This window comes from Cervus elaphus, chromosome 18, assembly GCF_910594005.1.
Source record: "Cervus elaphus chromosome 18, mCerEla1.1, whole genome shotgun sequence".
Classification (NCBI taxonomy): Eukaryota; Metazoa; Chordata; class Mammalia; order Artiodactyla; family Cervidae; genus Cervus; species Cervus elaphus.
Window position 1 is genome coordinate 106882703 of NC_057832.1, and position 22900 is coordinate 106905602.

Sequence of the window (22900 nt, forward strand, 5' to 3'; positions counted from 1 at the left end):
GGAATAAGGTATTTGAAAGCAGTAAGCATAGCACTCAATGTATAGAATTAACTTTCCTTCCATCAGCACCCAAGATTCTTTGTTCTCTGGCATTTTAGAGACTAATGTCATTGTCTCTCCCTTTTTACCTTACTAAAGTGAGAAGCTTCTAATCCACCTACCTATTTACAGCTATTTACTTACCTATCTATCGGTCCCCACTAATATTTAAATTACGTGATATTGCATAACTGCTGACAACTTGAGCTCTGGAGTAACACACACACTTGCTTTCAGATCTCACCTACTAACCCAAAGTGCTCATGCCTGCTTGGTTGCTCAGTAATGTCTGACTCTTTGCAACCCCATGGACTGTAGCCTGCCAGGCTCCTTTGTCCATGGGATTTCTCAGGCAGGAATACTGGAGTGGGTTGCCATTTCCTTCTCCAGGGGATCTTCCCAACCCAGGGATCAAAACTGTGTCTTCTGCATTTGCAGGATTCTTTACCTGGCAAATTAACTACATACTTCATAGTATTCATAGTACTACATACTACAAATAACTACATACTCTACTAAGAATTCTTTACCAGGAGAGTTCTTTACCACTGAGCCACATGGGAAGCCCTACTAACCCAAAGACCTTGTGCAATTTACTTAAGTCTCAGCCTCAATGTTCTCATCTGTAAAATGGGATTCATTAGTTTCCATTCCTTAGAGAATTACTGTAAGGATTAAATGTCATTTAAATAAAGGATTTATCAGAGTTCCCAGCTCAAAAGTCATTAGCTATTGCAAAGATTGGGCTTCCCAGGTGGGTCAGTGGTAAAGAATTTACCTGCACTGCAGGACACATAGGTTCAAACCTTGGATCGGGAAGCTCTCTTGGAGAAGGAAATGGCAACCCACTCCAGTATTCCTGCCTGGAAAATCCCATGGACAGAGAAGCCTGGCAGGCTACAGTCCATAGGGTCACAAAAGAGTCACACACGACTTGCTGAGTAAAACAAACAAAGGTTAGCTTTTTCCCTCTTCCATTTCCTCTCCAGAAGCTTAAGTCTCCATAGTGGGCATGACCTGAATACCCATAACCTGAGATTCTGCTTTTCAGTATTTCCTTAAAACTTGACATTGAAGCAAGGCACTCCCAGCGACTGAAAGCGTCTCTTTGTCATTTTACTGAGACAGCCGCTCTCCTCACACAGCTCACAGTTCTTTTTTTGGCTGTTCAGCTTCCTCTGTAGTCATTGAATTGGAAAACTCAGGATTTCTCCCCTGTAGGGTTTTGTCTTCCATTTTATCAGAATCTGACCAAGATCTCAGACTGTTTCTGGGCATCCACAAAGAGTATTCAAACCTGCCCAGATGAGGAGAAGGACAAACTGCCAAGACTTCAGGGCTTGGAGGCTGGGTGCAAGGTCTGCGTTATCTTGCTGACCTGGGTTATCTTGTGGGCAGTGTCTGCTGCCCAGTCTCCAGCATCACACAGCTTTGCCAGGACTCACTAACACTGTATTTTTCTACGTTGAAGGTAGAGTTTAAGTGACATCAAAGCATCAGAAGGAATGTTAAGAGGGCCTGGGTCACTGTTTCAGTCCATACCCAATAGCACTGCCCTCCTTGATACACCCCCTGGAAACATACTCTACTAACTAAGAATCTACACAGATGAGTTCCTCCAACATTCTAAGAGGCAGAAAGCAAATCCCTCCTTCTCTCTAGCTCTAAAATTCCCTTGCATACTATATGTGTGCTTAGCATATGCTTGGAAAACACAAACATACATTCATACCTAAATGACAACCACTGAGCATCCTCAAATTTATTTTTATTATTATTATTAACTCTTATTATTTTATGCCATGGAAGAATAAAATAGTCTGATTATTTCTTTTCTTATTCCTCTTTCATCACAATTCACCCACACACTCACACACAGCCCCTCCCCCAGGCTCACACTGGCTCCTTACTCACCTGATAGAAAAAATAAAACCCATATGTGGGGTCTGAAATCTTTCTTTAAAGCAGACCGTTTTAGTGTCAAGTTTAAAATGTGAACTATCTTTTCTAACTATCCTATTCTGTTGTTTTCCTCTTAGAGTTTAATACCTGGCCCTGGCGTTAATTGATACATACTTATTTATAAGATTATGAGTACTTTTACTCCTTCTACAACTTAAAGCTGGGGCTGGGAGAGAGAAAGAAAGGGGAAAACGTCTTCTGGAAGGTGTTCAGGTAGGGAAAGAGAATTACAACAGGAATCAGAAATACTGTAGAAAAAGATATGATGCTGGACATGAAACAGAGAAAAGGAAGTAACATTGTGGGTTTTTCCCCCAAGTTTGCATCATCCGTTTTCTCTTGATTTTGAATTTCGTTCCTGACAGCAGTCGGCTTCCATAAACCAGCGCTCTGGCCTCTCTGGTCCTGCAGCTCACTGTCACCTGCCCCACAGGAGACCCTGTTATTCGTCTTCAGAGGTCCGGGTGTGATGGTTACTCATCTCGCAGAGCAAGCTGGGCTTGGGGGAGCCCTCTGTGTTAGACCTTCTGGCTTGATTTCCCCCAGACTTCAAGTCAGCTCTGAGGTGAACTATATGTGCTGTGACTCTGTAAGGAGTAATGAAAACTGTGCATTGGGTCCCATTCTGAGCATCCAGGCTAATGGACAGTTGAGGAAGTGACCCGACAGCTACTAGGCCTCCCCTGCTGTTGCCAACACTGCGTGCACGCTCCAAGTGGTGCTGAATTACAATACATCTGCGGCAAAAGGAGCAAAGCAACCCGCCTCCACCACCCTCGGCCCCTCGGGTGAACACCACTTAGCAAACCGCCTCAGGCAGCCTTCCACCTGCTCACCGTTGACCAAGAATCAAAGAAATGCTTGCTTTGCAAGAAGACAATCCTTTAAACCAAATATGATTAGAATTTCTGCTTGGCTTAACAATTTTTAAACAATTTTCTCTATACACATCTATGTATGTATATATGTATACATACACATATATTTTATTCCTATTCATATATTATGAATATATGAATAGGAATGAAATGACTATATATATATATATGTATATATAGGCACAGTTTCATATTTCACCACCTAAAAAGATAAGCTAATGTCTTTGTTTATATCCATGTGTTAAAAGACAAAAGTCATATGTAATAATGACAGTATTTCTCGTCATTAATAGTGCTTATCATTGATGTCAATTTCTTAAATGACAGAGAATAAAAGTATTTTACATGTGGATTTATAATTTCTCTATAACAATATAATTTTTGCAAGCTATTTACTAAAGTTTGAGCAACATTTTTAATGACTGTCAGCATATGGTTTCCTCTCCTTGTCCAAAACCTATTTAATATTCATTTCTCAGTTGAAATATACCCACAGCCCTTGGGATTCACACATATGGTTCCAGATTTAAATACCTACAATCAATAAAAATAAGATATTGTTTAGTGCTTCAGTCTTGAGTTAAGGTTCTATTCATAAATTTATTATTACAGGTTTTGCTTTATTTAAAACAGGTCATACATGACTAGGATTAGTAAAACATTATGTTTCATACCAGGTTCCCCAGGTGGCTCAGTGGTAAAAAATCCACCTGCCAATGCAGGAGACACAGGTTTGATCCCTGGGTTGAGAAGATTCCCTGGAGAAAGAAATGGCAACTCACTCCAGTATTCTTGCCTGGAAAATTTACGGACAGAGGAGCCTGGTGGGCTGTAGCCCATGGGGTCGCCAAGAGTCGCCAAGAGTAACTGAAATTGTAGGAGATAAGATTTGGCAGGTGTTTTTATTACTGTTCAGGAAAGAATTTAGTAGAAACCCAATAGGTCTTTCCTGATAACCTCCTCCCTAAACCATCCCCCCTTCTTTCTATAAACACAATCATTCTCCATCTAATTGCTCTTTATTATTTTCCTTAGAACTTACCACTAACTGAAATCGTGTCTATTTATTTGGTTCTTCATTTATCAAGAATATAAGTAGGTACCTTTTACCTTTTCACCCTTGTGTCACTGTACAGTGGGCATCCTATAAATATCTGATGAGTGAATAAATGGGTGGCTGTTTTCATCTATACTCTTTTAAAAATACAAAACATGTAATCTCATATAGTTATATATAGACAGATATATACAGTCACTGCTTTACACAGAAATGTGAAACAATAAAAATGATCATGTAAACTGAAACCATGGAAAGCAACCTTAATAATAATTAGGAACAATTATGATTGCTCCTTGGAGAAGGCAATGGCACCCCACTCCAGTACTCTTGCCTGGAAAATCCTATGGACAGAGGAGCCTGGTGGGCTGCAGTCCATGGGGTTGCTACGAGTCGAACACGAATGAGTGACTTCACTTTCACTTTTCGCTTTCATGCATTGAGGAGGAAATGGCAACCCACTCCAACGTTCTTGCCTGAAGACTCCAAGGGACGGGGAAGCCTGGTGGGCTGCCATCTATGGGGTCGCACAGAGTCAGACATGACTGAAGCGACTTAGCAGCAGCAGCAGCAGCATGATTGCTCCCTGAACTTCAAAAGTTTTTGCAAAATCATTAAAAACTCTTAGTATCAGATGTGAACGTATTGTGCATCATGCATCCTTGCTCAGTCGTGTCCAACTCTTTGTGAGCCCATGGACTGAAGTCCATCAGGCTCCTCTGTCCATGGGATTCTCCAGGCAAGAATACTGGAGTGGGTTGCCATCTCCTACTGCAGGGAATCTTCCCAACCCAGGGATTGAACCCATGTCTTCTGCATTTTCTGCATTGGCAGGCAGATTCTTTACCACAGCACCACCTGGAAAGCTCCTGTAAATGCATAGGAAAACTTAAAATTATAGGGAAGCTCATACTTATTTAGTATATGGTAACTTACAACATTAGAAATATTGAGATTTAAAGTGTTTCTTTTTTTGGAAAAATATTTATCATGACTACTTTGAACAGCTTGCTGTCTTCTCACTGTGTAAATTACAATACATTGTGAGCAACTTTTCGATGCCTTGGCCAATTGTCATGGCTCTCTAGGTTTGGATTGGCCTCCAACGTTTTGCTCTTCATGCTTTCAAAATCTTAAAATATACTTGAGAATTCCATTAAAGTGAGTTTCTTGCCAGCATCAGTTCCTCCGGGACATCTTCATCCTCTTTGTTTTGTCTGTCTTCCTCATTTATATCGACAAGCTTGTCTCCACTAAATGTCTTTGGCTGCGAATGCAGAGCTTCTCAGCTGGCAGCAATGTCAACGTACCCACCTACGGATAGATATTTCTTCTCTAACTCCATTGATGTTTCATTTGAATTTCACTTCCAGTGTTAAATCACTTCTCATTTCTTGCCTGCACATTCATCTCTGTTGGCCAATTTCTTCTTTAAATTGTCTGTTTCTGAAAAATGTCATTGGTTTTATCCTGGGAGACAAGGAGGCAACAATAGTCCAGACTTCACTGTCTGTGCATAAAATGAATTACCAATGCAGAGGGACCACTGACGGGCAAGGGATGGAAAAAATGATGTGACTGCTCACTGATTATAAAGCAAATCTGTTATTTATGGAGTGATTTGCAGACTGAGGGATTTCCTGGTGGCTCAGACGGTAGAGTCTGCCTCAGTGTGGGAGACCCAGGTTTGATCCCTGGGTCAGGAAGATCACCTGGAGAAGGAAATGGCAACCCATTCCAGTATTCTCGCCTAGAAAATCCCATGGACACAGGAGCCTGGCAGGCTACAGTCCATGGGGTCTCAAAGAGTCAGACATGGCTGAGTGACTTCACTTTCTTTTTCTTTTGTTTTCTCTGTGGACTGAAAAGCTAGCAGTTTAATTTGTACTTTATGCAATTACTTATAGTTATATACTAAAATTTGAACCATGTTGTCGGGAACTGGTGCTAATTAAACTGTAGTAACAAAACTTCATGCACATTGGAACCATGCAAGGCAAAAACTGCCCGTAATTGAAAATACTAATTCTCTGCCAAACTTTCATATAACCTCTAACTATCTCTATGTATAAGAGAAGCTACTTTAGAACCATGCAAAATCAGATTCTTTACTCTCAGAAGTCATCAGTTAAAACACAGAGATCATATTTTCCTTATTGCCTTTCTTTGAGCAATAGAGAACTGTAGACTTTTGGCCGCTGCACAGGTCAAAGAAAACGAGATGTAACTGAACATTTTACATATTCACATTTATTAGCCAGGATCAAAACTGCATTAAGTCAGTGGTTTTCAAACCTCATCATGTGTTAGAATCACCAAAGGGATGATTAAAACACAGATTGCTGACCCCCGTCTGAGCGTTTCTAATTTAACAGGTTGGGGTGGTACCTGAGAATTTGCTTCTCTCACGAGTTCCCAAGTGAAACGGATGCTGCAGATCAGGAACCACATATTAAGAACCACTGACTGAAGCACATTCAGAAGGGTGTTTCGTGAGGAGAGAGAAAAGAATCAGGAGACCAAAATTTGGCAAGAAGACAGCCGCTGACTCAAAGTGCTTCAGGCATCTCAGAGATCTTTTTATTTTAGGCTTCTTGTTTTACAATTAAGGAAGTGGAAGCCTGCAAGATTCAAATTACTTAACTCAGAAACAAAGTTAACCAGTCTTAGAGACTGGTCTAAAACCTAGAGTCTATTTCCAATAATTTCTGGAAGACAGCTAGCACCATAATGGACCCTATTCTCAACAACTGTAAGGTGAAATTATTACAAGTGCACACACACACACACACACACACACACAGAGTTTCTCAAACTTTGCTTCATATGAAATGGCCTGGTTAAAAATTAATATTCCCAAGCCCTCACCTAACTGATTTCAGAGGGGGAGGATGCAACCCCAGGAGATCCAAATGCAGGTGAACTGTTCTTTAAGAAACTGCTCTAGAATATTGCAAGCCAATGTTTTAAAGCACAATCTATACACAGGAAAGAATAGAACGCTGACTTTTCTTTGCATTTTTTTTTTCCACAAAATACTTTTACAGACTATGAAAAAACTCCTCAAACTATCCTATGAGGTGGATGAGGCACCTCCTTGGAGAACCCTTGGTCAAGACTCCACTCTCCAAGTTTCCTTTTCCTCATCTGTATAAGGAGTGAAGTTATTAAAACTGATCTCATATGATTGCTCTGAGGACAGAATGAGAAAAAATATACGAAAGCAATTCGTGAATGGAAAAATATTACATGGAAGTTAGTTGCTAGCTTCATTATAGAGAAGCCTAAATTGGATATGATTTTGTTTAATATCAAGTGGAGAATCTGCACATAAAAGATTCTTAATTGTATTACAGTAGGCTCCCCCTGGCAGAAGCTTACTTATTTGTCAAAGGAACCAGAAGAGGTAAAACCTCCATAAAAGTCATAAGATTTCACTCTCACGGGTTCCCAATTACCGTGAACAGAAGCTGGAGACTAAGTCCTAATCTGTAACAATAAACACATATAATATATCCTAGGCACAATGGTTTTCTTAGAAAACTGGCTAATCTCTGTCCCCAGGACATTTCCTGCCTCTTCTGACTCTCACATGAATTAGGGATTGGAAACCAGACAATTTTGACTTCCTGAGCTTGCTTTGCTTTTGGCAACGCTGGAAGAATAATTTTTAAGGAAACAAAATTAAAATGATCCATTTACCTTGACTCTGCCCTCACTCTAAAGGAAGATCTCGGAGCTGGAGAAAGAAAATACTAGAGATGGAGGGGAATCTTCCTTCCCTGCAGAGCATTGAACATAAGACACATTCTCCTTTTGAGGGCTCAGCACTTGGGTTTCTCCACATATTTTAATCAATATTCACTGAGCCATAACAATTTGGCATCCACGGTCACTCTGGTGTTGTGTTTCATGAATAACTACTTTTTCCACTGGGTGCAGAAGAAATGACTCTGTACATGGCTGGCAAAAGATCATTCCTTGGAGCAAAGCAAAATCAGCAGCTTCAAGGGAAATGTGGGCATCTCAGTGTGGTGATCAGTGAACATCTAAAACGTAAACTCAAATTACAGAAGCCAACTCACAGGCCAACTGATCTCTTTTGGAAGATGTGGCTTCAGACCATTCCACGTGCATGTGGAATGCCTAGACCTGATTACAGAGTTCTCCTGAAAGCCAATGCATCCCAGGAAACCTTATGAGATGGAACGAAGTAATAACATGTATTCCCCAGCAAATAAAACTGTTAACATGATCTTGCCTCATTCTGGCAGAAGCATGTTGCAAAATCCCCTGGGGAGGAAGGTACAGTACTGAGCCTGGGAATTTGAGTTCAGCTGGGAACCTGGTCTCCACTGCCAAGTGCTGCAAGCCTGAGGCTCCTTCTCGTGAAATGGCCTCCGAGATGGTGCAGATGCCCATGAAGGTCAGAGACCTGAGAAGCCTGGATTCAGCTCATCCCCATTCTGAGGATAATCCTTCTTTCCACAATTCCTTCAAGTCCAAGACACTCCACCTCCTCTCCTATACCAGCTCTTTCTTTAGGTTTCTTCCATCAGTGGGACTGGAATGCGTTCAAACTGATCAGCATCTCATTTTTTACTCCCCCTTCACACCCATATTAACATCTAGACTTCCATCCTAATATCAGATAGCTTCTATTTTCCTTCATAGTGTCTCCAGAAAGAATTCATAAGTACCCACTAACGTGATGGCATCAGAAATCCATTCGTTTATTCATTTTTAAAGACATGTGGCATCATGCAAAGCATTGGGCTAAGAGCTCTGTAGTTAAGTAGGGGAGAAATAGCTATTTAAAATAACTGCCGTATAAAAATGAAGTCAGGTTTCACACTATTGTCCCTACCAGGAACTCCCACATTTGCAGTCTTTAAACACAAGTCAAGAAACACTTCCTCCTGGAAGCCTGCCATGAATCCACTCCCAAATGAATCAGGTATCTCTCTTATGGGCTTTCAAGAGTGCTTATCTAGATCACTGTACTGACACCACACCCATTAGCCATTGACATGCCTGCTCTCCAACTAGACTGTGAGCTTTAAGGACACTGTCGGATTCATCTCTGTACTAGGAAGTACTTAACATACAGCCCAGTAGATCTTGTTCATTGCATATTTTTGAATGAATGAATGGATAAAAACTATAAAAGAAAAATCATAGAAAGTTGTGAAACAGAAAAAGGAATGAATATTAACTTTAACTAGAGGAATGAAGACAATTTTCATGGAAGATATGATATTTAAGCAAAGCACCAAAGTGTGAACAGGATTTCCAGAATTTGAAAAGATCAAGGGCTTGGGAGGAGGGGTGGTACACAGAGGATTACTTTTTAAAAACCTAATGGATTCTCCCCACCTCTAATCTGTTATTCTCTAATCTTTCCTATACTCTAGCAAAGTTTTTCCTTGCTTGTGCAGAACCTCCAAAGATGCCTTACTATTTAATGGGGATAAAGTTCAAGCAGATCAGCTTGCATCTCAAGGGTCTTGCTATTGTTATCCAAAACGTTTTTCCTAATCCTAACTTTCACTCCTTGGTCACCCATTGTCTGCACACACCCAGCCCTTCTACTCTCTGTCCCCAGATATCTTACTTTTTATCATCTCTTTGCTACTCCTCCCTCTCCAGCCCTCACCTGGAATGCCTTCCTCATGCCTTCCTGCTGTGGGCAGCACCACTGTGTCTTTCAAAACCCTACCTCCTTCATGTAGCCTCCCTTTTCCATGCCAGATCAGAGTATCTTCGTCTAGGCAACCTGATAACCACTCTTCTACCATTTATTTAACCATTGTGTGGCTTTCTGATTTCCAGCCTGCTTTGTCCCTCATTTGGAAGACCAAATAAGGTACCTACAAGCTTGGATAATGGACAGTGGCTTTTGTAACTTGCACAGTGTTTCGGATGACTATTCTATTGATGAAAAATTCTTGGTAACTGAAGCACTCTTCTAAAGATATATGATGAGTTTTTAGGCAGACATCTTATTATTCAGCTACCAGCAGATAGGGGTGCTTTTCCTAGATACAAGATTGAATTTAATGAGAAGAAGTAAATTATCTGTTATCAGAGTGTCTATGTTATGAAATCACTAACCTTGCCTATGTAATGACATAAAAACTTGCTAGTTTCCTCTGTCATTGATAGAAGTATAGTTATAGTTACTTTTTATCTCTTCCATGAAGCCAAAGTAATACTTTTTTTTAAGTGAGTAACTAGCCCTTTAAGATAGGTGCATCCTTTTCACCGTTTTTACCCTTGCCCTTATCACTGTGGGGCTCCTTCACGCTTTTCAGCTTCCAGGCTTTGCCCCTCATCAAACCACATCAATACGAGTCTCAAACCTTAATCATAAAAGACATCTCTAGAGAGAGAGGCTCAATACTTTAGGAAAAGAAGTGACTGTATCACACACAACGAGCTCAGGGCATGGAGAATCCATCACCTAACCTTTCCCAGCCTCTATCCATCCGTGCCCCACTGTTGGATTTCCAAGCTTGACAGCGAATGCTTTCCAATGGGAAACTGTAGCAGGGTTTTTTTTTTCCCATCCTTTGGTCCCTATTGTATGTTCAGCTGCACTGAAGCTAGCTGCTCATCAAAGCCAGAGCCTCTCATACACAAACAAACACGGCATTGTGGCCTCCCCTGGGGCTGGAACACAGCAATCCAGCAAACAATTTGGTCAGGTGATAGCAGCCTGGAGGGACAGACAGCGCATCAGCCAGACACCCTCCAGTCTCCTCTCCTCCCATGACCTTCCTCAGTGCAAGCCAGCCGAACCACCGGGCCAGGCAAACCAATGCTTGAGAAAGCAGTGGCAAATAAAATAATATACAATCAAGGAGATGGTCTGACAACAGGATTCTTCGTCCAAAAAGAGTGTATTCTCTTGTTCGTAGTGCGGTAGAAATAAAATACATAGCATGAGAGCATAGTCCTGGACACAGGAAAGGGGAAGAAGGAAGGGACTGAGTCAAAATATCTTCAGATACTCACTGAGCCCTTGCCATAGAACAGCGGGTGTAGGTGGAAGAGTGTAATGTTTAGGAGCTTTGCAGTTAGATATAGTTGATCTATAATCTCCATTCAACTTCTTTTTTTTTTTTTTTTCCCATTTTTTTCTTTTTTTTTTTTTCTTTTTTTCATTGATATGAATCAGCCATAGATTTACACTTATTCCCCATCCCGATTCAACTTCTTGAACTTCCTCGATGGTCCACTGGTTAAGATTCCGAGCATCGGAAGCAGAGGGTGTGGGTTCAATCCCTTGTCCAGGAACTAAGATCTCACATGCCCCGTGATACAGTCAAAAAACAAACAAACAAACAAACAATGTTCTCAGTGTCTCAATGTCTCAGCTTCTGACCTTGAACAAGTTACTTAACCATTCAGGGACTCAGTTAGTAATGTTGGTGAACTGTGCTCAGAACAGAAAAAGGAGAAGTGCTAAGAAAAGAAAGCAAGGTCTCCAGCTTCTAGAAGTAGCTGGTGATAGGGGATGAAGGCTCCTCCCTGGCCCTGGCATTTCCTAGGACCAGAGCCTCAGATGCCCTGGCAGGGCCTGAACTTGACTTACTGCCATTGTCCCCAGAGCACACCAAGGGAAAGTCGGGATGCCCGAGGCCAGCATGAAGCCTGGATACACAGCTGTCTTCATACCACGGCAAGCGTGGGACTCTGAGCACCTGCACAATGATTATGAAAACATCCTTGAGTATGAAAGATGGAGTAGAAAAGCTAGAGAGGCCAAAGAAAGTGATTGCTTGTGTCACAATTTTTGGTCAAGGCAGCCAGTTACCATTAAATGTCACCAGGGCTGGTGCAGGGAGTGCAGGAGAGCGGGGAAAGTGAGTAGAAACTAAGTGAAAGGTTGTCTTAACTCTATGCAATGATAAACACAAATTGAGTACCTACTACTCAATTTGCCATTTGCTATTTGGGTAGCGGTAAAGTGAAAGAACTAGAAACAACTGTCTAGAGGTACAGGATAGAACAAAGAGGTTCAGCAAGAAGACGCAGGACCACTGAAATATTTAAAGTGACTTCCTTTAAATACCAAGGGTAGACAATCCAAAATGATTTAATAATTGAAGCATCTTTCATATAGAGACCTAAAAATGGAAATAAAATCAGCTAGATGCCATCTTGAGGAATCTTTAAGATCTGTAGATTTACAATCAGGAAACACCAGTCAGTATTTTCCTATCTTTTCTGGTATGTATCTTAAGTGCTCCTCAATTGCACATGGCGCTTCTCATTGGGTATTTCCACATCCTATTTCAGTAAAAGTCAAATTAGTTCAATCAGCCACAGTCCCATAGTTCCTCCATTTCCACCTTCTGGGGGAATTTTTTTACTTGCTCCTTAAGGCTTTCCTAACTGTCCTGCACTCAACCATTACATTTCTCACCTCTTAAAATTCAGAGGTTCCTAGCCTCCCATCAGGAACTGAGATCTCACTGCAGCATTATGAGTCACAGTAGATACAAATATACAGTAGATACAAATACTTTAGGCTGACCTTCCTCACCAAAGAAACATTAAAATCACCTTAAGGAGAGTGATCACACCTTCCTGTGTTCTGTACTTATTTTCAAGAGTTGCTCAAGTTCCAATAGATGATGATAAAACTGGCCATACCTTGATATGAACTTGGAAATTAGGTAAGGAAGTGGTCAATTTGAGATGTGAAGAAGACAAGGAAACAATATGTACTCTTCAAAATAAAAATAAGTGGTTTTTAATAGAAATGCCCAAGTCTAAACTTTTTTTTTCCCTGACTTCAACAAAGATACTTTACATTACATATTAGAGCTGGTGAGTAGAAGTCAGAGTAGAAAACTAATCCAAGAAGCTAACTAGGCTTACAGGAGGGATGCTGCTGTGCCCGTGAAAGGGAGCCTCTGGGTCTTTTCCTTGATCTCCTTTCAGGATCCCCCCTCAGGAGTGGGGAAGATATGAATGGAAACAATGGGTAGAGGGTATAAGCCTTATGGACAAGTTGACTCCAGCAGCCAGTTTGTCTAGCTCACAGTCCAGCATCCAAGATTGCTCATGTCCTATTTAAGGCAGGAGCTCTTCACTTGAACAACTGATACTGTTTTGTCTGCAAATCCTTCCTCTGAGAGGAACAAGGAGGGGACAGTCTTGCTCCTGTCCTGGAATGACTTTGTGGCATCATCATACCAAGAGGCATGCAGAGCTTAGGAGACTTAGAAAGCAAACAAGACAAATCCACTGGGGAGAAATCTCCTAACGAACCCCACCAGAGTCAGCTGAGCCCAGAGGACCCAAAGAGAGTTCATGCAGACTGGAGGGAAGAGTTGGTGGGAATCCCAATACTGGCATAGACAATAAAAGCATTTAACTTTCACCCCTTCCTAGTGCTATCTGTGAGATCTGAAGCTCCTCTGCCCAAGCATCAGACTTCTATCAGATTTTTGGATGCTTTCCCTAAGGTCTCAGTTCAAGTCCATTTCTATTTCTTTTGTATTCTTGGTTCTGCTGCCTTAAATGCTCTCATTTTAACCTCTTGCAAGAGAAATCACTGGATAAGATATTAGAAACCCATAGCTATCTTGCCTTTAGGAAATGTGGATTGAGTTAGAGAGAAGTTGGTAGAAATCCACCTCTACCTACTTATTCCTGCTAACTTGCTTTTGATCTGTTTCTCCAATCCAAACTCATTTATGACAGCCTTGAAGTACACCTCCCAATCCCCAGATATCATATATCAGAGGGCAAACTCTGTGATCCTTAACCATCAGACCCAAACTGCTGTTTTCAAAGGCTAGAAATTATTTCAGGCTCAAGTTGGTGGGAATCCCAATACTGGCACAAACAATAAAAGCATTTAACTTTCGCCCCCTTCTCTACAAACAAGAGTGTGGTTGACAAACCCAAGTGTGATCTGACTCACTTTAAACTAGAGCCAATCTGTACACTAGTCATTCCAAATAATAACAGACCAAATAAATACTCCCTGAAGAGTGCCAAGCCCTGGGGGGACGTGCTTCAGAGAGGTCAGCTGTCCCATAAGTTTACCACCTGCAGTGCATCGGGCCCACTCATCTTAGCCCAGAGCAGCTCAGAGTTCCTCAGGCTCCTGGGACCTGCTAAAGGATTGAGATTGAACCTGGGTGGGATCAGGCAGCTGTGGCTTCCCTGGGGAGACATTTACCCCTGGATACTATCTGAAGGGTCCGCAAGGTTAAGAATGAAAGATAATGTTTACTCAGCTTGACCTTTAACTGGCACACACTAAAGTCCACAGGATTATTTGTTCCCATCTAAATATCCATCCTTTGCTGGGAGAAAGATTTTTTTGTTGGCTTCGTGGGATGATGGTTGTTTGTCTGCATTTTTCTATTTCCAACTTCTTAATGAGAGTCCATGATATTAATTTACTAAGCTTTTTATGATTCAAATTTACTGATGTCAAGCTAAATAAATTGAATTTCCATCTTAATTGGACCACTTAGTAGAAACAAATGTGCATGGTAATGTATGTAAAGCTATAAAAATATAGCATATGTTGATTATAATATTGACCTAAAAAGCAGGACAATTATTTGCACAACTATTTTCAAAAGTTAAATCAGGAAAACTATAAAAGTGTATCAGCTTGTTAATAGTGGTGCCCATTTTGAGCAGAATAATAAGTCATCATTTTTTTCCTTCTTCATAACTTTAAAGATTTGAAAATCCTATGGTTTGCACACATTGTTCCAGAATGAGAAAAAATAATGTGTTTCTTCAGGTATATATTTGTGTTTTCCTAACGACAAACATAGTAATAAAAAACCACATTATTTTTCACATTATTAAAATTAATCAATCTTTTTACAAGTTTGAATTGCATTGAGCTGAATTTAAGGTTCTGCATTTTGCCAGAGGCCTTGAATTGAATAGTTAAACATATATTGTAATCAAGAAAAGAGGATGGGAAGAAAGGCTTTATATTATTGTTTCAAAATGTTAAGTACTTTCACCAGTTAAAATAACTTAATAAACTCTCTGCTTTCTTTCATGTAGCAGCTTTCAGACTTCCTCATTTGATCATCTTGGATCATAGCTCATATTTAAAGAAATACATTGTACACAGAAAGCAACATTTTTTTACAGAAAATATTTTTTTTTTAAGAACTAAATTGGCCCTCGCATAAGATTCTCCAAAGCAGCAGGATATTTTTTTTAAGCCAAAGATCCAACTCCTGGCTTAACATGGACACCCCATCTGGCCGGTTGGCAGATGCCCAGTGGAAGCCTTCTGATGTTCTAATGCTCAGAAACGAAGGCCACTATACGCTAAAACTTTAGAGATGATTCTCCGCTGTCGAGAGCAATAATCCCTCACCCAGGTTAGAAGACGCCATATTATTCTCAAATGAGGAAGGCCATTACGGAAACATTATTTTAAAGTTTTATCTGGTCTCCATTCATCTTATCCTGAGTGAAGAAGAGTTTCTCTGTTAGCTAAAATTGAGACCGAAACATGTTCCTTACTGATTAAATCTGGACTCTGAGACAAACATCTTTGGCTCCTTCCCTGGGCAGCCCAGTGTCTCCTGGGAAGCCACACAGATGGAGGCTCCCTGCTCTACTTCCCTTATGGTATGGAAGGGGACCTCCAAGAGAGAAACGATGTTTAAACCTTCAAGAAGAGAATACTGTAGGATGCAGAAAGCCTATTACATTACATCATTCTCATACTAAGAATGGAATTTCCTAAACACTTCTTGCCAGCTTCTAAGGTAAATGAAAATGGCAATATTTGGCTCACTTACACCTCTCAGGGAAAAAATCCAGCTGAGTACTCAGAAGAAACCCAAGATCACATCTGACAAAGGGCCTTGTATCCCTAAGGGGCTTCAGTCAAGTCAATGGCAATTCGGATGGTGACTGCCAATTTCCTCTGCAAATGATCCAACATTATAAATATTACTTGGACGTGAAGATACAGGCATGATCGGCTCTTGCACTATTAGGACGTGTTATTGCCAGTGACCCTCACTGTGTGTACTAAGCTATGGACATCATGCTTAGAGAGTTCTGATTCCTCTCCTAGTCTTCCAAGATTATGGAACTAAACACTATTGACTGGTCACTCAACATGGGGTCCCCAGGCCAGCAGCTGCTATCACCGGGGAGTTTGTGGGAAAGGCAGCCTCTGAGAGTCAGCCAGAGACCTACTGGACCAGAATCTGCATTTTAACAAGATCTCTAGGTGACTGATATGCATATGAAAGTGTGAGGAGCACATCTATAGTATCAACAAAGTGCTGCTAATCCACCATAAAAACCTAAATTTACTGAGAATAACTGATTGGAATTTTTGGTATGCATCTTGTACAACTCTGAGGAAGCACTTTAACATAATATTTAGTAAAACAATTCATAGCCATTTTAGTTTAACCTTTTTTAGACTTGTCTATTCTCTTTTTTTCACTCTGACTCAAATTTCCTTTTCTTCACACCTGTCACATATCTTGCCTCCTACTCACTTCATCTGATCAAACTTACCTTCTGTCGTCTTAGGCAGTCTCTAGGTCCTGAGAAAATGATCATGATGAGCAGCAGAATTGGGGAAAGAATGAGACAGAACTGGCCCTATTGATTTTATTAACAGAAGCTCATGTTTCAAATAACAGTTTACAGTTTATAAACGTTGCACAGATACAACTGACCTTTACCACCAGCCCATGAGGAAGGCAAAGCATATATCATCACCATCGTCATCATCGCCATCTTACAGCTAGAAAACCTAAGGTTCCAGGACCTACGGGACATACTCAGCACCAGGCAGAACTGCAATGAGATAAATGCAGGCTCGAGATTCAAACCTGGACGCCCTCCGAGCTGGAGGTTCAGGGAGGACATGGCTGTGGGCATCACAGTGCCAGCAATGAAGTGGCTGCGCCTTAGATAAGAAATATCCGGTGTGCAAAATGCTCTCCTGCACACTACAGGGGGCCTTCTCAAGTGGTGCAATGGTAAAGAATCAGCATACAAACGCAGGAGATGCAAGAGACTCGGGTTTGATCCCTGGGTTGGGAAGATCCCCTGGAGTAGGAAATAGCAACCCACTCCAGTATTCTTGCCTGGAAAATTCCATGGACAGAGGAGCCTGGTGGGTTACAGTCCATGAGGTTGCAAAGACTTGGACACAACTAAGCAGGTACACAGACACTAAAGGAAAGGCCAAGGTCAACAGCCTGATTCGGGGATCTCACGTGTCAGATTCCCTGGGGCCTGCAGCATGATCACATGTCCCATATGTTTCTTTTCAGAAGGGGTTTTGGATCCGTGTTTAGAATAATTTGAGAGTATAGAAGGCAGGAGCATTGCAAGAAGCAGGAAGTCTCACCTTTGTGAGACAGAGACTAGGTTTCTGTTTGTCTGTTTGCATCTCATGCCAGCTCGACATAAGAAATAAAAGCAGCTGGGAGGGGGGAGGTGGGAAGAGCAAGGGTGGGCTTTCATGGGGAGGGCTGCACCCCCATAATCAGCATTTCCATTATCTCGTCAAATACTCTGTAGCAGTCAGACGCTGGGTCCAGTCCTTCACACTCATTTTCTAGATTAATATTCATGTCAGTCCTAGGAGATAAGTATCATTGCCTCATCTTAGGAATAAGGAAATTGAAGCAAGAAAGATCACAATATTTGCTAATGGTCACACAGATAGTAAGAAGTGTAGCTGTGGTTTACCTTGATTTCTTCCATCTTAGAGCTCAAATAATGGAGCGTTACAGCTGATGTTTCTAACACATCACCTACATTCAGGTGGCCTGTCACATGTCCAGGTTTTTTGACTCCACCTCTCAAATCAGAATCTCTGGAGATGGGCACCAGGCATCTGGATGCTAAGATGCGACTCTAGTCATTCTGATAAACACTGAGGATCGGAATCACTACCCTGGGTGATCTGGCCATTCACTGCATAGACACTGGTGTTTAGGTTTGATGTGAGAGGCAAGTGAGAGAGAAAATTAGCTAGCCAAAGGAAGAGACGGCATTATATTATAGAGGAGAAAAAATATCCAAACTAGGAATTTTAAGATCTTATAAGAACTCCAAGATTCTCATATGGGATCATCTTAACATCTTTAAACTTGTATCCTTATCAATTTAACAAAAAAAGTCCTGCTCAGCCTACCGAGGTAGAATTGTTATGAAAATATGATGAGAAAATACTTGTCACTAGTTCTGGAAAGCAAAAGCCTATAGCCACACTGAAGTTATGATGAAAATAATGTTCCAAGTGTTCAGTCTTACGGCTTCGAATAATACAGTTTGTTAAAGAAGAGGTAAGGTTTCTGTCTCCATTATGGAAGTGAGTCAGAGCCATGCAAGGTCAAAGGCTTTAAAATGAACAAGGTGAAGTGTGATCAGGAAGACACTCCACAGAATTGGCAGATCTATACGTTTGCAATAATGGAGGTGAGGGGAAGAGAGGAGAGCTTCTTCTAGAGGTTCAAGGTTGAGAATGGGGTACTTGGATTTAAACAGGAAACTGGTACCAGGTGATGTTTATAGGGACTGAGTACAGAAGACAGTCAAGGTCACTGGAGCATGAGGAAGAGCAGAGAGAATGGTATTCAGAATCATTAGCTACTTTTTCACTCATTCATCAGACATTTATCAGGCATTTCAATGCTCCCACTCTGGATATTCTAGGGTTCTAGAGATGAATGAGAGTGTCCCTGCCTTCAAGGGGTAAATGGGGTGGGTGGAGTGGAGCTGGTGGTAAAAGTGAGTAATCCTAAGAAGTAAATGATTCTCTTTTCCAATGTTAACACTGCTGGGAAAGGAGGAACTGAAGTCTTGGGAAGGGGTGATGGAGGGGCTGAGAAGGAAAGAGGAGGGAGAATTAGAGCGCCACCTAGAGGGAGGATTTGCCTGGGAAAACCCACTCTTGGAGGCTTTAATTTCAGACGGAATCAGTTTCACCCAAATTCCACACTGAAGTTTAAGGACTTGCTGTCTTTCTCTCCATGTTTGTCTATAATTTCACTGAAGGACAGTCATCTCATATCTAGGTATAAAAAGTGGAAGAAGTGGGAGTAAAAGCTGAGAGTTATAGAATGCTATGTGTGCCTTAAAATGATGTTTTTGGTTCTTATTCAGCACAATTCTTAGAATTAAGAGCCCAAGTGTCAGTTACTATTGACTTACTTCATTCAAGATTAATATATAACAATAGATTTTTTTAACTAACTATGAACTTTAAGAATCTTAAGAATTCTGGTGTTAGGAAACTCATTATGATGATGTTTTTATTTGAAATGTCACTTTATTTAAATCTACTACAAAGAAATGACTCCAAAATAGAGCAGTGTAGAAGAAATTTAATTATTTCTCAAAATACCTTGAGCATGAACCATTCACTGTATTCCTTGCCTACTTAAAAGAAAAAGGGATTTGTGGTGAGTGTGATCTACATAATCAAATCTGCAATGTTACCATAATTATAATGCCCTCTGATAACATTACATTATAGTTAGCCTTCTAAACCACAGAAGTCTTAACTTGTCATTTACCAAATACTCAAATAGGGAGGAACAAAGGGCTTGCTATGTTTGACAATCTAGAAAGATCATATGACACCTGGAAAACTATGCCACATAAAAGATTGGCAAGAAGTGCATGGAAAAATGGCCCAGTGGATGGAAACTTGAAATGGACATAAACATCAAGAATGGAGAACAGCTTTCCAACACAAGGCTGTGGCCCAAATTCCACTCAAGCCAATTGACTTGATGGGAAAAAGCAGGCCCAGCTCATAGAGAGAAGCTCCATATCTGAATATTATTTTACCCCATGTGTGACATGGACCTGAGTCAAGAGGAAACAAAAGAGCTCTGATTATTCATTAGAACTGCAGCCAAAAGAGACAACATCACTCACCCTTAGAGAGGCTCCACTCCGCATCTAACTAAGGGAACAAGGGCAATTGGAGATGTCTGGCTCACCAGATGCCTAAAGGTGAGCATCTCTTCACACAGGACTGACCTGCACTCAGCTTGTCCCTTGATCACCCTGGGTGGTCGTGGTTTGGGCATTACCTTAGGAGGGAGTCAAGGACAGTTCCCCTTTTTACTATGTCATCATACTAAAAAGTGTATTTGGAGAACTGGAATTCATAATCAGAATTCGGACTACTGGCCCTGAATCCACCATTAACTCATGTACCATTTTGAACAAGTCAACCAAACTCGATCTCCTGAGAAAGTTTTGAATAGTAAAAAAATACCACATGGCAAATAAGAATATGATCAGAATTCACGTGAGAATGTCATTTAAATGTGAAAGCAAGAGTATCTTCAAAAGGAAAATAATATTTCAACTCAAAATATTTAATTTCTAAGATTGACTTTATTGATAAAAGCAATTAAATGATTTAAGGACCTTATTTCTCTCAAGTTATTTCCAATGATCAGGTTCTGTGAAAATCCAAACCAGGCCACAAGGTTTTCTAGAGTAAAAACATCAAAAATGTTCATTTAAATATGTGGATTCTGTGACATATTGCTATATGTGAAGACTAAGGTATACGTGGAAATTTTCAATAAATTAGTAAATTTATTATTCCCAATATCATGAAAAGAAGTCTAGAAATCCACAGAATTGTGTTATAATATACTCTAAATATTTTTAAATGTTACTATTCTCATTCTATGTAAGACCCCATTGAAAAGTCAGATAATAAAAAGTCACATATTAACTGAGTGTCTTTTCTCTCACAGCTCTAGCTTTGAAAACACAATACACTTGTCCTGAAAAGCAAACAGCAGGGACACAGCAGCTAACTCGTTAAGTATGGCTTCAGGTGGGTGTTCTTAGAGAGGCTTTTCACTAAATGAGAAAAAAATGTCCTAAAAGAGGCCTGGGAAGAGGAGGAGAAGAAAGATCAACTTCTACCGATTTAAAGTACAATTAGAGAATTCAAAGCACCAAAGTTTCTTAAAGCACAAAATAATAGGGTTGTTTTTTTTTTAATGAAATAATTGTTTAAAAGCCATCCTCTAATTTAAATGAGAAAGTACAAATATTGCTCTTCTGAAATAACTCATGTCCCAAAGGGAGGAAAAAAGAAAATATCCACTCTCATTGCCTTTGAATTTAACTCGACTATAAATTTTCTTAATGACTTGGTCTTTAGAATGCCTAATTTATTTAAAAATAAAACCATAAAGAAGATGGAAAATAGAAGCTTTATTTTCTATGCTGAGAGACACCTCTTTTGTCTCACTCCCATTACCTTCCAATATTTCAAATATCAGTTTATCCCCAGATTCTCAAAAGGCTAAAATGGGCTTTACTGTTTCATCAACTCCACATTTGCCTGAAATCATGAAATTGCTTCATTATGTTTTTAGTTTAAAAGCTTTCTTGATAGTTCCTGGATCTCCTCCCAGGCCCTTTCCTCCAACACACACACACACACACAGACACACACACAGACACACACACAAACACACATCACCTTTCTCAAGCTGTTAAAGCAAATTGCCTAAATAACCCTCAAGATGAAAGATGCCAAATGCTAAAAGACCGGAATTTAATTTTTCTCAAATTGTTCATTCTCCCCAGTCATTGCCACCCCTCCCCCCATATGCCACTCCTAGTTTTTCAGTGTCTCCCCCAGACTTATAAATCAGTTGTTAACAGAGGTAGGGGTAAGTTAACAAGAGTGTAAGTAAACTCAGTGTTGTGTTAAAGAAAAAAGGGTGCTTGCGTGTGTGTGTGTGTGTGTTGAAGAGAAAAGAAGTTTTATGTATTAAGTAGGGAAGGGAAGGAGTAGAATACATTCCTATCTTTTAAAATATTTTAACTTATTAGATGCATCAACTCAAAAACTAAGAATCTAGCCAGTTAGCAATAAATACACCCTAGCTTTATGTGGGGGAAATAAAAGGTTCAAGTGTCTCTGTACAGGGCAATTATTAAAATTATTCAAATAAGAAGTGCAAGGTGTGTCTTTTAAACTTTGTACAGAACCATTTCTAGAACCATTCCTGGGCTGGCAGGCAGGACAAGGAGTGCCCAGATACTCTGTGAGGGACGCGCAGTGTAGTTGCTGGCACTGGGAGGAACAAGCTCCCACTTGGTACCTAGAAATGCCAGCTGAGACGCATCAGCTGGCAAGCCCTGGGGCCATCCGGGAAGCTGAGGAAGGACGGGAAAACGAGCCTGCTTGCTCAGGCTGCCTTACTTTCTCTCTCTTCTCTGCCCAGCCACAGACACACCTACTGCTCAGGTACTACAAAGGGCAAAGCCCCCGCACGTTCGCCATCCAGCCGGAAGCCGGGAACCCAGTCCACATGCACATCCCATAACATTACAAAAGCTTACACTCTTCCCAAGGGTCCCGGACTGTCTGACCTGACTCCCCCAAAGTACGCCTCTGGAGCACATCAGTGTTCAAAGCAGCCCCGCGAGCAGAGACACCAGCAGCCTCTCTCCCACTCTTCCCAGCATCACGCGCGGGCGCCCAGAAAGGTGTCGATCCGAGACACCTCTGGAGGAATCGCGCATTCGCTTCGACTTACTTGGAGTCGCAAACGAGCGGTGCGCGCTCAGGCTGCCTTTGTTGATCCGGGAGAGGTTTTTCTGCCCTGAGTCCAGGTACCCAGGTCGCTGTTGCTCGCGGCGGCCGCTGCTCTCTGCCTCCCGCACGCCCGGGGACTCCCTGCTCTCTCTCTTCTCCTCTCTCCACTTCGGCTTTTCCTCTGCTCTGCGGCTCCCGTGGCGGGATTTTTGGACTGGAAGGCGGGGAACCCGATCCTGCCTCGGACTGGCGCACGCCCTGCCGGGGAGGGGACGGAAGGGAAATGGAGAATGGGAGGGATGCGAGGAGCGGGCTGGGAGCGGACGCGGCTGGGGAGGGGGGAGCGCGCCGTTCCCTCGCGAGCTGATTGGGAAGCTTCTTTTAAACGCG

At 41.3% G+C, this 22900-nt stretch overlaps 1 protein-coding gene across 3 annotated transcripts in view; it reads right to left on the reverse strand.

Annotated features, from left to right (window-relative positions):
* Positions 1-22637, reverse strand: part of PTN (pleiotrophin) — a 100995-nt gene extending 78358 nt beyond the window's left edge. For 2 of the 3 annotated variants that reach the window (XM_043873487.1, XM_043873484.1), the window contains exon 1: positions 22512-22637. The gene's annotated coding sequence lies outside the window, so the exon portion shown is untranslated. Of the gene's footprint in view, positions 1-7638; positions 7658-22511 lie in introns of those variants that run through there. The other variant, XM_043873486.1, reaches the window with a different exon arrangement.
* Between the last annotated feature and the right edge of the window lie 263 nt (positions 22638-22900).